Below are 17,473 nucleotides of genomic sequence, written 5' to 3' on the forward strand. Positions count from 1 at the left end.
ATTAATATAAAACATGAAAGCTGACAATTCAGAATTTTTGTATTCTTTAACTATCTGACTGAAGAATAAAGACATTTATAACTGGATAAACAGGTGACTAATATTACATAAGATTAGAGGCATGATTAATAGGTATTCACCTGAATTTAATGCATTTACTATTATTCAATGTATTTTTTCTATTATTTAGTTTTATGTTACGAGATGAACTTTATGCACTGTCTGAAATTGTGATTTTTGTATGAGATGAGTAAGTCAATAACCAGCAGTAAAGACAGAAAAGTGAAACTTAGGAGTTAACTGTGTAGTCAGGTAGTGCTGTGTCCTGGTTTCAGTTAGGACAGAGTTAATTTTCTTCCTAATAGCTGGTAGAATGCTATGTTTTGGCTGAGTGTAAGAGTGCTGATAACACCCCGATGTTTTAATTCTTGCAGAGCAGTGTTTACACCAAGCCAAGGACGTCTCAGCTTCTTGCTCTGTCCTGCCGACAGGTAGGCTGGGGGTGCAGCAGGAGCTGGGAGCGGACAGACCCAGGACAGGTGACCCAAACTAACCAAAGGGGTATTCCGTACCACCTGACATCATACTAAACAATATATAGGGGTGGCTAGCCGGGGGAGTGTACAGTTAAGAAGTGTATAGTGAAGTCTCAAGCTTAGTTGTGCACAGTGAAATAACAGTGTCACATACATGAAAAAGACAGGAAAAAAAAAATAAATAAAAGCTGTATTGACACTTTTATATAGGGCACAGTTCAGCTCACAGGATAGATCTCTTTGGAAATCTACATCCTCCTATCATTTGTGCATATGTATATTAAATTTAAAGCCCCAATGCCCATTAGTGCTCACTTGACTCCATTATCAAAGTACAGTCAGTACACTATTCATATAGAAAATCTGGACGAACTTTATTAAGCAAACCTTCTGTACTATTCTATGTTTTCAACATCTTTAGTGTTGGCATCAATAGTGCTGGCATAATTAATGCAACTTTACATATAGCAGAAAATTCTGAATCTGTGAAAAAACAAAACAAACAAACAAAAAAACAAACGTGTAATCATAAAATTACATGTTAAAGGTACATATTGAAATTCATTAATCACTGAAAAAATCTTTATAATTTTTTATGTTACGATTCCACAGAATTGTTTCTATATCAAGTTTTAGATAACTTCGAGCAATATAAATCTTCAGGAATCACAAAGATGTGCAGAGAAGAGGTGTTACTATACAAGCAAAAATGTGTACAGGTATAAGTATAATATGTAGTTGGATTTTAGACCTACATAATATTGCTAAGAAATGTAGTATAGAAAAAAAATGTGACTGGTAAAGAAAATACTGGAAATATTCAGGTAGCTATAGGTGCTATGAAATCATGGTAAGTAAGTTATATCAGCAATGGAGTTGACATGGACAACCATATCTTGTGATAAAGTGATCCAAATATTTGTAATGACCCAGAAAAGAAAAATAATTAAAAAAAAAACAATGATTAACAAAGTACTCTGTCTAAAATATTTTCTAACAAAAGAGATGCAATTAACACAATACTGAAAAGTAATATAATGTAAACAATTTTGCTTAGAAGATTCCTACACCTAACAGAAATGGAAAGACAGAGCAGAAGTTTAACTTTATAGCTAATATAGTGCACTTAATCATTCAGAAGGAAAAAAACAAACAAACAAAAAAACAAGCATTTAAGATATGAATAGAAATCATTTTAGTTTAGAAGAGGGTAATTCTGATTTTTTTTTTCATATATTTCATATTATGGAATTAACATGAACACTTCTTTTCTTGTTACTAAATCATTTGATGATGGACTTCTTAATTGTTGGGATTATAGGGTGGGATCAGAATCAAGACAAAATAGCTGATTTTTAAGCATGCATGTACTATATCATTCTCATTGCAGGAGAAATGCTATTTAAGTCCTCTTAAGATGCTTTTCTAACATAGACCAGACCCCAATAGACCCCATACATACTCAAGGAAACTGAATGACACAATTTTCAAGCTATTAAATATCAAGAACAAACAAGTCTTACTCTCTGTTTTAAAGGATATGTAAGGGAAGCTTATGCTGAGAAGACTTTTTAGCTCTAAATCAGTGAACAGTTAGATTGTTCCAATTCATTACATCCTTTCTTTCTAACATATATTTCAGTGATGAAACCTAGCATGCTCTAACAGCAATGTACAAAGCTGTCTTTAGAATCTTGTAAAAGTACAATAGGTCCCTTACGGGTTGTCTAAGAGTATCTTTAGAGTATCCTTATCTCTTAACACCAGCCCCTTAAAAAACAACCTCCAATAACTACTTCGTTGATAGAAATAGATTACATGCAAAACAGTTAATGGAACTAAATGTAATCCTTCTAAAGCCACAGAATGCTAAAAACATTGCATTAAAAGCACACGAGTGACAATGATTACAGTCCCTTAAACCTCAGTCTCCTGTGTAAAAAGCATGGAGTCCACAAAATGGTCCAATAGGTACTTACTATATTTTGTTCTTATTCCACTAGCAGACACAAGCAGAGTCTCAAAATCATAAACATCTCCCAGATTCTGTGATTAATGTACATATGTCTGTCCAGGTTATGCTTAAGGAAAAAAAATGTAGTAATATGGTTCCTTTGTGGAAAATACTTTTGCATCTGTGAACCCTCTGCTGTGCTGAATTTTGCAACAGAGTTTCTTGGTTCCAAGAAACTATAGCTCCATAACCTGAATTAAAATATCTAATATCTTTCAGTAGTAGTACTACACAGATCCTCTTTCTAACCACTAGAACTGAAGCCTATTATAGTTCACTATTTCCTGAACAAAATGGTAACTATTGACTAGGAATCTAGTAAGAATCTAGTAAGCCCTTTTCAGTAGTTTTGCAGCAGCTTTTCTGCAGTTCCAGAACTGGTGATGTAGTACTTCAGTAACATTTTAACATTTTTATTGCTTTCTTGTACCACATTCTAGTAATATTATTGGAAATCCTAGGAGTGCTTCAGAAGTACATCCTCACTGCCAATAAAAACCAAGCTAGTAAATTTCCAGACTTCAAGTTATATAGCTATAACACGGATTCATTTGCAAACAAGGAAGGAAGAAGTTACAATTTTGGCTCTGATACTCTCTGAAGAGGGTATTAACATTTTTAAATCTCTTAAAAAAAAAAAAAAAAAAAAAAAAAAAACTGCTGACATTTATGATTTCCCACTTTTATTTTTTTATTTTTTTTTTTTTAATGAACAACTGCTAATATATAGTTTTGAAAATAATTTTTTTTTTTTTTTTTGAGAGAGGGAAATCTAAATAGAAATCTAGAGAATAAATGTGTTGTAAGTAAGAGAGATTCCAAAGCGGCAATTCTTTGAGATGGCAGTTCTTTATTCTAAATAAATGTTCTGTACAAAAATAATATATATATATACACACTTAGAATTTGAATTCTTAGATTTAAGGTTAGTAGATACTAGCTTGCCTTAAAAAGGCATGAGACATGAAACATAAAAGTTTTGTAATATTCTGAATAAAGAGATATATCTGGAAGGTTGAAGCATGCTTAATATTGTGAAAAGTAGAACATGTAACAGCAGTAATAAACTTCAACTAAGAACATACATCAGGCTGCAAAAAATGACCGTCTTTTCAAGTATTCAAAGGACTCTATTAACCTTCAAGGTTGCTGATGCCTTCAGGTGTCTGCTAAATTAATTTATTTTTCTGGCAAAGATGAAAAATCAAACATCTCCAAGGTTTCCCTGTATGGAAATTTCTTAGTGTTGTCAAGTTACTACTTCAGTGTCAGGTGGTGTTTTGGCAGAAAATACTGTTGATATCCCAAGAAATTGCAAGCAGCTAAAAAAAATATTTAAAAAATTAGCTTGATGGCCATAAAAACCAACCTTTTTAGCTACCAAAGGGCTTTTACCTAGGTTCATTAAGGGATGAGAAAGGAAGACAAGATGTATGTGAAGAAACGATGCTAAAGGAGAAGATAAATATAAGTGAAGGTTAACAGGGGAACTTTGACATACTTAGAGGGGCAGGTGTTAAAAGGATTGTCTAAAGGATTGTCTTCATTGTCTATACAGTAATGCATAGAACTTGGATAATAAACAAGAACTAAAACCTCAAGGGGCTATGACATTGTCTGAAAAACTTGGTGAGGTAATGTACATAACAGAAGCAGTGTTACAGGTGATTAAATCAGGCATCACAGGCAAGAAAGAAGAGAATCCTTCCTCTTGTCCTGTATGCTAAGGAAATCCTTGGCTGCACAGGCTTTCAGCATGAAACTAAAATATGCCTGTCAAAATCAGTGGATTAATATCAAAGGGAACTTTGAAGACATTTTCAGGGAAGTCTGTTACAGACTGCTCGACCAAGCAGATAAAGTGCATAAAGCTTTATAGCAAAAATCTCAGTGTTACAGTCCCAGTTCGTCGTAAGGGATTTAAACCATCCACACACCCAGTGGGAGGGCAACACAACATTATACAATCGTGAAAGTTTCTTAACTACATTTCTGGTAATTTCCTAACACAAAAGGCAGACTGGTAGAGTCTGGACACTGGAGAGTGTCTTACTTGACTTCTTACTTGACATAAACAGTCAAGAATTAGTGGCAAAAGACTTCACTGATGGCAGCTGGATTGGAGGGATAACCATGAGAAAACTGCATCCAGTATTTAGAGGAAGCCTGGGAAGGTGAGCCAAAGACAACTGTTGACTTCAGGAGAGAGGATTAGATTAGTTTGTAAATGTGATTCAGGAGTGAAGGGAAATGTCACAATTATAATTAAAGACTATTAAAGATTCTTAGTTAACAAAAGGGAGAAACTATCTGATATGTACATCTGTAGGATAACCACTACTGAGGGAGTGAAGATTATGGCACAGCAACCTGTTGCTTGAGTGCACCATGGGATACAGTGATGTGCCTTGACCAAGGAGGTGATCAAATGTGAAGAAGTCCAAGGAGCTGTTGTAACAGCACCATTCTCATCTCCCAAGTGAAGCACAACCTACAAAGATTCTTGCACCCTCCTAGAGGTGAGCCTCAATTCTGTTTACTTCAAACTTTTCTCTTAGCTACTTTGGAGTTCTGGTGAAGGTGTGCACAGGATTGAAAGACAGACCTGGACAGTCTGCTTTGTTGGGTTAATTTTGGTTTGAGTTGCTTCAGAAAGTGCTTATTGTTTTTTTGTTTGTTAGTTTGTTTGTTTTTGTTGTTGTTTGTTTGTTTTAATTGATTTATTTTCTCGTGTTTCCTTGTTTATTTACATTTTCTATGGTACTGCTTCATAGTCTCCTTTCACGGAATCAGAAACAGAGTTTCTGCAACTGTTAAATGTTGCCTGAATTATTACAGTGTCTATCTACAGCATCTACAGCAGAAGATAAATGCCTTTAAACTAAATGCAAAGGTACATGTGGACAGCTACAAATAGCCTGTTTAAACAGAAGTCCAGCATGTTGGGCAGTATTGATGGACATCAATTCAATGTCTCCTCTTTGTCACCCAACCAGATCTCTCTGCTCCCTTCTCTGGATTCTGACACTTACTGGATCTTATGGAGGGTTCACTGCCTATCAGCTGCACAGATGTACCCTCTAGCTGTTGTCATTATTTTGTTTACTGTATCTGACAGTAAACAAAATTTTTTTGCTGAGGCGATCGGCTCCGGGGCAGACATGTTCTGCAGCGGAGCAGGGGACCGAGGCGGGCAGGGCTTTTTGTCCGGCATCGAGGCCACTCGGGGGAGCCGCTGGGAACTGGCAGTCCTCACGAGGGAGGCTGACGAGGCGCGGGCGAAGCCAGCAGCGCCCCCTCCCAGGCTGTTTAAAAGTTGCCCCTAGGGAGCGCGAGTGACCAGGAGCGCGGCGAACAGGACGGGCAAACAGGGCGTGGCGCGTCGAAGGGCGTGGCTCGGCAGTTTGTGCTGCAGTTCGCGCGGGCAGGGCGAGCGGGGGGCCCATCGTCACTCTGTTGCAGCTGCCTCTCCCTTCGGTGCTTGTAACCTGCTTGTGTAGAACCTGACCATGGTATCAACCACGCAGAAAACCGTGGCCTCCGCATCTCGTGCGGCATCTCCAGCCACGGTCACCAGTGTGGCTACTCAGACGGAGGGCTCGGGGCAACACGCAGCCGTCCAGGTCCTGGGCTGCAGAGTGTGCCCCAGCCTTCTGTCGGTCTCCGACAGCAGTGGTGGGTATGCCTGTGGGAGGTGTGCCCAGGTTGAAGAACTGCTCAGCCAGGTAGCGGAGCTCCGGGAGGAGGTGAACAGGCTCAGGAGCATCAGGGAATCAGAGAGGGAAATTGACTGGTGGAGGTGCACTCTACCCTCTCTGAGGCAGGCTCACGAGCCTGCCACAGCACAGGCATCTCCTGTTATGCAGAAGACGGAGGTTCCCTCCTCCTGCCAGGCAGCGGGAGGAGACCTAGATCAAGGGGGGGAATGGAGGCAGGTGCCTATTCAGGGTGGTAGGCGAGCCCTCTCTCTGCCCACCTCACCTTCTCATCTACCCTTAAATAATTGATATGAAGGACTAGAACAAGAAAATCTGAATGACAAAGTAGATAAAAACCCGTCCCAGTTGGAGGGGGTGTCTAAGACAAGGCAACCTACACATCGCATTGCCACATCATCCTTCAAAAAAGAAAGAAGGGCTATTGTTATGGGGGGCTCCCTTCTGAAAGGGACAGAGGGACTGATATGCTGACCGGACCCAACCCGCAGAGAAGTCTGTTGCCTCCCTGGGGCTCGGATGAGAGACTTTGCCAAGAAAGTCAAGCGCCTGGTACAGCCCACTGACTACTACCCGCTACTGGTCTTTCAGGCTGGTAGCAATGAAGTAGCAACGAGAAGTCCGAAGGCGATCAGAAGAGACTTTAGGGATTTGGGGTGACTACTTAGAGGATCAGGGGCGCAGGTTGTGTTTGCCTCTGTCTTTCCGATACGGGGGATAGAAGCTGAAAGGCGTGCTATTCACATAAACTCATGGTTTCGAGACTGGTGTGACTGGCAGAACTTTGGGTTCTTTGATCACGGGAAGGTCTATGCTACACCGGGCCTGATGGCACCGGATGGGATGCACCTCTCTCGGAGAGGGGTAAGGATCTTTGGTCAGGAGTTGGCAGGGCTGATAGATAGGGCTTTAAACTAGAGTCGAAGGGGGAAGGGGCTAAAACCAGGCACGCCGGTGAAGACCTAAGGGATGGTACGCTAGAATCAGAGGGGCTGTGTGCCAGTGAGGTCCTTCGGTCAGATCCACAAGGTACTGAGTGTAAGGAGACGCACCTGAAGTGCTTCTACACGAACGCACACAGTATGAGGAATAAAATGGATGAGCTAGAAGTCCTGGCCCAGTCCCGCAACTACGACATCATCGGCATAAGCGAAACCTGGTGGGATGAGTCCTGTGACTGGGGTGTTGCGATAGATGGTTACAGGCTCTTCAGGAGGGACAGGCAGGGTAGGCGAGGTGGTGGGGTGGCGATGTATGTGAAGCAGGGGCTGGACTGTGTGGAACTTCAGGTCGGCAATGGCAAAGTTGAGAGCCTCTGGGTAAGGATCAAGGGACAAACGAATAAAGGTGATGTCGTTGTGGGAGTCTATTACAGACCGCCTGGCCAGGACAATAGTGCCGATAAATTATTCTTTACATAACTAAGAGAGGCCTCGAGATTAACTCCCCTTGTCCTTATGGGGGACTTCAACTTGCCAGACGTTAACTGGGAGTGCCACACAGCTGACACAAGCAAGTCCAGGAGGTTCATGAAGCACCTAGATGATAACTTCTTGGTGCAGGTGCTAACGGAGCCAACTAGGAAAGGTGCCCTCCTAGACCTGTTGCTAGAAAACAGAGAGGGTCTGGTGGGAGATGTGGTGATTGGTGGCTGCCTTGGTCATAGCGACCATGAAGTGGTTGAGTTCAAAATTTACGGTGACAGAAGGAAAAGTGCCACCAAAACCTCATCCCTAGGTATGGGGAAAGCGGACTTCAGGCTGCTCAGGGAACTAGTCAGCAAGGTCCCCTGGGAAACTGCTCTTGAAGGCCTCGATGTCCACCAGTGCTGGTCATTCTTTAAGCGATGCCTCCTAGAAGCACAAGATCAGGCAATTCCTAAATATCGCAAGTCAGGCAGGCGGGGCAGGAGGCCGGCGTGGCTGACCAGGAACATTCTAATGGAGATTAGGCGGAAACAGAGTGTTTCGCTACTGGAAGGAGGGCCAGATGTCATGGAAAGAATACAGGGATGCTGTTCGTGTTTGTAGGGAGAAAATTCGTGTGGCCAAAGCACATCTAGAGTTGAAGCTGGCTATGTCTGTGAGAGAAAATAAAAAGGGTTTTTTTAGATATGTAAATGGAAAAAGGAGAACTAAAGAATACATAGGGCCGCTCCTTGATAGGGAAGGTCTCCTCACAGACAATGACATAGGCAAAGCAGAGACGCTTAACGCCTTCTTTGCCTCTGTCTTCAATGCCGATGATGGGCTTCGGGACCCAGGGTGCCCTGAGCTGGAGGACCGGGACGGTGGGGATGACAAACTCCCAACCGACCCTGAACGTGTGCAGGATTTGCTACTCCACCTGGATCCCTACAAGTCCATGGGTCCAGATGGGATTCATCCCCAGGTGCTGAAAGAGCTGGCGGACGTCATCACGGAACCTCTCTCAATTATTTTTCAATGATCCTGGGAATTTGGAGAGGTCCTGGTATACTGGAAGCTGGCAAATTTTGTGCCGATTTTCAAGAAGGGTCAGAAAGAAGACCCTAGCAATTACAGGCCTGTCAGTCTCACGTCAGTGCCTGGTAAAATCATGGAGAAGATGGTTCTCGAACTTATTGAGGCGCACCTGGGGGACAAAGCAGTCATTGGTCCCAGCCAGCATGGGTTTGTGAAGGGTAGGTCCTGCCTAACTAACCTGATTTCCTTTTATGATAAGATCACCCGTATGGTGGACCAAGGGAAACCAGCTGATGTGATTTTTTTGGACTTCAGCAAGACTTTTGACATGGTTTCCCATAGGATCCTACTGGACAAAATGTCCACCATACAGCTAAATAAAAACATCATACGATGGGTGAGCAATTGGCTAACGGGCAGGGCCCAAAGGGTTATGGTAAATGGGGCTGTGTCAGGCTGGTGGGCAGTCACCAGTGGGGTCCCTCAAGGCTCCATTTTAGGGCCGGTACTTTTCAATATTTTTATAAACGATCTGGATGTAGGAATAGAAGGTATTTTGAGCAAGTTTGCTGATGACACCAAACTTGGAGGAGCTGTGGACTCGAATGAGGGTGGAAAGGCCTTGCAGAGGGATCTGGATAGGTTGGAGAGCTGGGCGATCACCAACCACATGAAGTTCAATAAGAGCAAGTGCCGGGTCCTGCACCTGGGACAGGGAAACCCTGGCTGCACGTACAGACTGGGCGATGAGACGCTGGAGAGCAGCCTAGAAGAGAGGGATCTGGGGGCCGTGGTAGACAGCAAGTTGAATATGAGCCAGCAGTGTGCCCTGGCAGCCAGGAGGGCCAATCGTGTCCTGGGGTGCATCAAGCACGGCATCGCTAGTAGGTCAAGGGAGGTGATTGTCCTGCTCTACTCTGCGCTGGTGCGGCCTCACCTCGAGTACTGTGTGCAGTTCTGGGCACCACAGTATAAAAAGGCCATGAAACTGTTGGAGAGTGTCCAGAGGAGGGCTACGAAGATGGTGAAAGGCCTGGAGGGGAAGACATACGAAGAACGGCTGAGGTCACTGGGCCTGTTCAGCCTGGAGAAGAGGAGGCTGAGGGGAGACCTCATCACAGTCTACAACTTCCTCGTAAGGGGATGTTGAGAGGCAGGAGACCTTTTCTCCATTAACACCAGTGACAGGACCCGCGGGAACGGGGTTAAGCTGAGGCAGGGGAAATTTAGGCTGGACGTCAGGAGGGGGTTCTTCACAGAGAGGGTGGTTGCACACTGGAACAGGCTCCCCAGGGAAGTGGTCACTGCACCGAGCCTGTCTGAATTTAAGAAGAGATTGGACTGTGCACTTAGTCACATGGTCTGAACTTTTGGGTAGACCTGTGCGGTGTCAAGAGTTGGACTTGATGATCCTTAAGGGTCCATTCCAACTCAGAATATTCTATGATTCTATGATTCTATGACATTAACAGTTGAAAGGGAAAAGTTGTATTTGTATGTCTTTGGTTAATACTGTCTTCAAAGACACAACTTATTTGTGATTACCCTACAGAATTCTAAATACTTTTGGTGACTGTGACAATTGTGACCATTGTTCTAACTGAAAACAAGAAAATATGTTGATAGGATAAAAATGAACAGGGAATTTGTTCTATAAACATTCACAGGCAGATAAGAACGATCTTGAGCAAAACAAAATATATGAAATTAAATATATTTCAGTCAGTAAATCTATCATATTTTCAGTTGCAATATTTTTACCATAAAAACAAAGCAAACAAACAAAAACCAGATATTTCTATTCATAGTTAGAAAGATATCTGTTTTTGCAAACTATAATTTAGTAGTATGGCTATATTTACATGTCTATATTCATGAGATATTTTTCCAAATAAAGAATACTGAAGGCATTTTATTTTCAGTGTTGTAATTAAAAGCATCCTATTCATAAGGAAGCACTTTCTGAAGGAACTCAAAACATTATTATGCTATAAAGCTTGGGCAGGAGAAACCGTCTGTAAATTACTTTTTTCCAGAACTCAGAAAAATTATGTAATGAATCCTTCCCACCCCCCACCCCCCATAAAAATGTGACAAAAAAAAAATATGAGCATCACTATCTTAAGGAAAATATAGCTCTTTTGAAACTAAGATGAGGTAAGATAATTATATTATTGATTAATATACCACAATATAAGAAGGAAGTAAAACTGTTAGAGAGTGTCTAAAGGAGGGCTACAAAGATGATGAAGGGTCTAGAGGGCAAGACATATGAAGAGTGGCTGAAGTCAGTTGGATTGTTCAGCCTAGAGAAGAGGAGACAGGGGAGACATCATCATGGCCTACAGTTTCCTCACAAGGGGAGTGGAGGGGCAGGCACTGATCTCTGCTCTCTGGTGACAGTGACAGGACCCAACAGAACATCATGGAGCTGCAACGGGGGACATTCAGATTGGATGTTATGAAAAGGTTCTTCCCTGAGTGAAGGGGGTTGGCCTACTGGGAACAGGCTCCTCAGGGCAGTGGTCACACACCAAGCATGCCAGACTTTTGGACAATACAGGTTCTGATTTTGGGGTGATCACAGAATCACAGAATCACAGAATTTTCTAGGTTGGAAGAGACCTCAAGGTCATTGAGTCCAACCTCTGACCTAACGCTAACAGTCCCCACTAAACCATTTCCCTAAGCTCTACATCTAAACGTCTTTTAAAGACCTCCAGGGATGGTGACTCCACCACTTCCCTGGGCAGCCTGTTCCAGTGCCTCACAACCCTTTCAGTGAAGAATTTCTTCCTAACGTCTAACCTAAAACTCCCCTGGCTCAACTTAAGCCCATTCCCCCTTATCCTGTCACCAGGCACGTGGGAGAACAGGCCAACCCCCACCTCGCTACAGCCTCCCTTGAGGTACCTATAAAGAGCGATAAGGTCGCCCCTGAGCCTCCTCTTCTCCAGGCTGAACAAGCCCAGCTCCCTCAGCCGCTCCTCGTAGGACTTGTTCTCCAGGCCCCTCACCAGCTTCGTCGCCCTTCTCTGCACCCGCTCAAGCACCTCCATGTCCTTCTTGTAGCGAGGGACCCAAAACTGAACACAGTAAAACTCCTGGCCCCACACAGTGATCCTGTGTGGAGCCAGGAGTTGGACTCAATAATCCTTGTGGGTCCCTTCCAACTCAGGATATTCTATAATACTGACTCTAAATTTACACATCTTTTTTTTGTACTTATCGGTTTCTCAAATCCATTTGTATTAATAGAGAAGTTGTCTGATCATGGTTTGCCCTCCCACAATCCTTTTCTCTTCTTTTCTCAGCTTGTTGGAATGGTAAGGGCAAACCTGTATGTGTGGAAAAAGCTATTCCTAAATACCATGAAGGGGCTATGCAGTTATTCCAAGTCGAGGATGAAATCATGTTTCCTAACTTTATCACAGTCACTCCTGGAAAGCAATTTTTTCAGGCCAGCCTTCCTTCTAATCATCAGGGGAATTTCAAGCTAAATTGTTTTAGTTTAGAATTCTAGATTACCTGTAAAGTATCCATACAACTAAAATTAATCAACATAAATCAAAGTCCAAAGAGCTGCAAAAAGCAGAATTACTTACAAGGGCTGAGATGTACAAAACAGATACAAAAAATTAGTGAGACTGCACAGTTAAATATTGTTTGCTATCTTTATCATCATTTCAATCCATACTTCACCCAAGAGTTTCTTTTCCCAGGATAAAATCTAGTGCACTGAAGTAAGTAGAAATTCTCACAGTAGGGGAGAAATTCATTCATGATATTTGAGTTCCTTCAAAAGTTTAAAATAGATTCATTACTTGCCTGAAATTATTTCCTACTGAATGAAAAAATCCTAATTTTATATTTTCTTTTCCACAGTACTGCAGTTAAGTTAGTGGACAGCTTTCCACTGTGGTCAACAGGCTTCGGAGGTAATACCAAGGATCTGATCTTGCAGGTCACACAAGTTTAACTGAAAGGTGATTTTATAAATTGAGATCAATTCTGTCATGTTTTGAGTAGAAAGAGGAATTTGAGTGAATAATTTGTTTTTATTTCAAATATTTTTTAGCATTCTAATAATGTAAGTTAGTAGTACAAAAAATGAATGTCATTAATAAAAAGATACATCAATATTGCAGATTAAATGGTTGCACATACCACATACAAAAGCTTCCTATTATCCCTGCTGTACTCATCATTTCAATGCTCCTTTTGGTTGAAACTTGAGCATTCCTCAGGAAGAATACACTGGGGAGAAGTTTTCAGTTAGCCATTGGTGTCCCGAGTCTTGAAGGACAGTGTTCAGTGTTGGTGGCAGAAAAGTCCTTCCTCCACAATTTTGGATACACTTCAAAACAGTTTAATGTTTTTGCATTCTATTTCCTTCTGACTGCTTCCGGCTTAAGTTAGAAAGATACAAAAAAGCCAACCCCAGCCTCAGATGACATCAAGTGCTACTGTTTGTTATTACCTCAGTTTACCACAGGTGGCATTCACAGAACTTCATCTAAAACAGGTGGGGTGGTAGGTAGACTACCAATAGTTATTTGACACATTCAGCCCAAAACAAGCCTTGACCTGAGAGTCAAGCCTGAGAGTTTGCACTGTCAGGTGACCACATAATCTATTGATTTTTAGCAGTAAAGAAAAGCCTGTCACCAATGTGGTGACAGTACTTTATAGTTTAAGGAAGTAATATTTGTAATCTTTCATGGTTTCACAGTTTATGAAACTGTTGTATTCTGTTAGAATACTTGATTATGAAATTTGAATATCAGGGCTTTTTTTTTTTTTTTTTTTTTTTTTGAGTGAGCAAGCAGGAGAGAGAGAGGAGAGAGACCTGCAGTGCATCAACTGTGACTTTATAACATGGTCTCTTCAAAAGGTAAGTCTCTGCATGTGATCCCTTTTCACCCTGTTACTTCAACTCAAACATCTTATAATCATACACTATTTACAGACATCTTGGAAGAATTTCATAATCAGTTTCTTCTTCGAAGTTTGGAATAGTAAAAGATTTTGAGAAAATATTTATATTTAAAAGTCTTTGTAGAGGAAATGAAAAACTGTTTACAATAAGCATTAACTATCTTTAAAAGTAATAAAAGTTTGTTTCCTTGAGAGTGAGAAGGGATAATATGTAAGATGCTGCTTTCAATTCAGAAAAATGGAAAAATGTTTCATTTTCAAAGAGAAACTAAAGAAACAGTATGTTGAGCACTGCATTTAGAAATGTCAACCTGCCTATTACGTACCCAGCAAGCACTTTGTTTTAATTTTTCTTTCTTTATGCTTCATATATTAGTGTCTTTCCTTATCATGCAGTTTGAGTAAAATAAATATTTAAAGATATAATATTTAAAATCCCTCATTGCTTTTTCACTTTCTTTTTTTACGTAAGGTTTATACCATGGATGATGCAGGTAATTTGCTAGGTTCTGGAGTTGCTCATCCATACAACATTATTTAAAAAAAAAAAAATAAAAATAATCAAATCTGTTTTCCACTGTCACTGAAGCACATATCAGGGTCAATATAAGAAGCTAGATTTCCTGTGGACCAATGTAATGTTATCATTGAATCATGATGCTTTGTTGAGTTATAGTTTTGTTTTCGATAAATGCTTGCAATATGGGATAAATAATTTTACTTATAAAAGGAGAATTCTCACCCTGCCACACAACACCAACGTGAAGACTATTCAGAAACTCTGCACCTTGACTTGTCTGTGAAATAAGGGAAAACATAAATCGTTAGAAAGAATGTCTCTAATGCAGTTATGTAGCTGTCAAACCTTTTTCCCTTTTCCTAGAGAAAGAGTTAATGTCTTCAAACCTTGGCCATCTTAAGAGCACTTGAGAATGATGTCAGTGTCCCAGCTGAATATATGGCATGTTCTTCAGATGACTTAAACCCAGTTAGTATATGAATCAAACATTGCAAAACACCCCATGGATGTTGTTTTTTAGGACTCAGTCTCACAAACCTGACCAAAACAGCAAGAGACTCACTCATATGAGCAGACCTATTGTCTTTTTTTTTTTTTTTTTTTTTTTTTTTTTTTTTTTTTCTTTGAGTTTGAAGGCTGTTGCAGGTACAGCTGGCAGGTTTTTGTATATTTTTGTATCTTTAAAATCAAAGATTCTTGAAGAATTGAGGGAGAAATAATCTTTGTTAGTATAACAGAACAACAGAAAATAATCTATCCTATTGCGTTTAGGGCATTTGTTTGTATCACATAAAGAATTCAATATGATATATTATATATATTTGGTATATATACATATATATTTGATTATATGTATATATATGTCAGACGATACTTTATTATTTTTAAAAATAAATAAATAAAAACTGTTTTATCTATTACTTAGCTATGGTTTTCTTTGCAGACCAGAGTCCCAGTCTGAAACCTTAAAGTGGGTATCTTTGGAAAGCTCTTCAGATTCCTTGATTTTTATTTTTAATTTGTTTTCTGTTTTTTAAACCTATATTTAGAAATTCATCCCGTATTAAAAACTCAATTATTTTTCATTCATTGGCATCAGAGAAATGAAAATACAATACAATTTTATGCTATAGACATTTCTACAGGCTTTGCTTTTCAATATTAATTGTTAGAGAAGTGGTTAGTACTTTTGCGAGTGGAGAAAGGGGGAAAAAAAAAAACAAAAACACAACATGTTCAAGTCTGGAAAATAGTGTCTAGACCCTGGTTCTATAGTAAATAAATAAATAAACCAAACCAAAGCAGCAACAACAAAAACTAGTTAGTTCAATGGGTTAAAACCTGGAGTTATCATTGAACCAACGTATATCTACTACATGTGTTTAAATTTGATTTTAGATATTTGTAAGCATATTAAGCCATTGATCCAAAGACAAATTAAAATTAAAAAAAAAAAAAAATGTAAGCACTTTTTTTTAAACACTACAGCTATGTAGTGACTAGGCTAGCTGTGACTCCTAGTGAATGGAAATGGCTTGTAGGGCTGGGTTACAGTTTTTCTATTTTATTTATTTATAGATGTATGCTCAGGATGAGTGGGGAACTCACTTGTAAATTGTTGATTAAAATCAATAAAGAAAATAGCAAACTGTAAAATATGTCAAGCAATAAAAATTTAGAAACATTGTTAAGGTGTTGATGACATTAACTTTGTCTTCACAAAGTTACAGTGTCCTTATTTTGTCTTATTTAGAATAAATCTGTTTGGGAGTAACCCCAAAATATTTTGACTAAATTGGCTTAAATTGACTCAAAGGCAATGTAGCCATTGAATGAGGTTTTAATTTTATATCTTTATTCCCATAAATAGCTGCACTATTATATGAGTACAAAACAAAGTTTTAAGAATTGTTATACATTCTTTGCAAAAGGATTTTAAAAATACAACTTCTAATTCCTAACAGTTGACACTTACAGTCAGTAGCCTCTTTTTTTTTTTTGAGTTCAACAATGAGAATGCTTTAATTATATATATATATTTTTTTTTTTATTATTTTTTTTTTCCCCAAATATGCGTTTAGAATTCCCTGACAATTTATAAATTAATAAGCTTCACATAGCTTTTTATAACAGATATATCCCTCATTGAATTTTTGGTCATTCTTTCCAAAGCAAAAATAATTGTCTCCTAGTACACTCATTTTTCCATGAGACATCTCAACTACCCAGTTATCCCAGATTAATATCAGCTATGTATAGCCTATAATATTTTAAAAAATATTTTTCTTCCTTTTATTTATATGATATCAATGCTGTTGGAAGACAAAATACAACACATAACACAAATATAGACTAAATTTTACAGATCTTTTTGGAAAAAAAGTGTGTACCTCAAACTCTAAAATTCAGTTTATTTACTTTGAAGTTACAAAGATGAAGGATTCAGCTAACCTTGGCCAGATTTCATTTAAGGGGCTTCAGGGACACTAAAGACTAAAGTCAGTTGTTCACAGTTCTAAGCCATCACCCTCCAGGAAAGGTAAGTAAATATTCCACTTCCGTATCTGTCTTTTCATTCATATCTTTTTGAATTTGCTTTTACCTCCAAATACTCTCCACTAATCATTGCAGTCTCTTTCACTTCTCCTCAGTTCAAGTAATTGAGACTCAGCAACTGAAACTCTCGGTTCAAGTAGGCTACACTAGGTCTTATGTGAAAGAATAAAATGAAAATAAAGTGAAACGTAACCCTTACCTCTGTTCTTCAAGATATTAATATTTTTGGGATGAAGTGTTACTACATGCTGCTACATGTTTACAGGGAATTGTATAATTAATTTATAACTACTATTGAAAGATATGATAAGTGGGGAAATTTAAACCTTATGGACAGGAAAATGTTTGTGTACTGCTTTCCTCAAAAAAAATAAAAAAAATAAAAAAAAAATACACAGATAAATAAACTTAAAACTTTCTGTACTCACTTGCCAATGGGGCCAACTGTGACTGTTCTAGAAGCAATGTCTCGGTATATGTGTTACAAGCAGATTTTCTGACTGGACTAATTTGGGAACCTATTGGCTAAAAACCCAACCAGGCAACTGTCCTTTTTTGCCCCCTTACCCTGAATATCACCTAAAATATTAGTATGCTATGCCCAAATCACTGTGAAAATCATGCTTAGCATTTTGAGAATATGAGTAACAATAATTGTATTTAAAACATGATACTTGTGCCTCAAATTTGTAAAACAATAAAACACAAACAGAGAAGTTCAAATGAAGCATTAATGAAGAATCCAAGGG

General features: G+C 39.4%; 1 long non-coding RNA gene across 2 annotated transcripts in view; it reads left to right on the top strand.

Moving 5' to 3' along the window:
- Positions 1 to 16,855, top strand: part of LOC309878088 — a 29,178-nt gene extending 12,323 nt beyond the window's left edge. The window contains exons 3-8 of one of the 2 annotated variants that reach the window (XR_014317479.1): positions 435 to 491; positions 1,149 to 1,255; positions 4,880 to 5,069; positions 12,596 to 12,696; positions 13,529 to 13,604; positions 16,594 to 16,855. This is a non-coding gene — a long non-coding RNA (uncharacterized lncRNA). The remainder of the gene's footprint in view (positions 1 to 434; positions 492 to 1,148; positions 1,256 to 4,879; positions 5,070 to 12,595; positions 12,697 to 13,528; positions 13,605 to 16,593) is intronic. The other variant, XR_014317480.1, reaches the window with a different exon arrangement.
- Positions 16,856 to 17,473: the final 618 nt, after the last annotated feature.

This window comes from Aythya marila, assembly GCF_965140915.1.
Source record: "Aythya marila genome assembly, chromosome: 4".
NCBI classification, from domain to species: Eukaryota; Metazoa; Chordata; class Aves; order Anseriformes; family Anatidae; genus Aythya; species Aythya marila.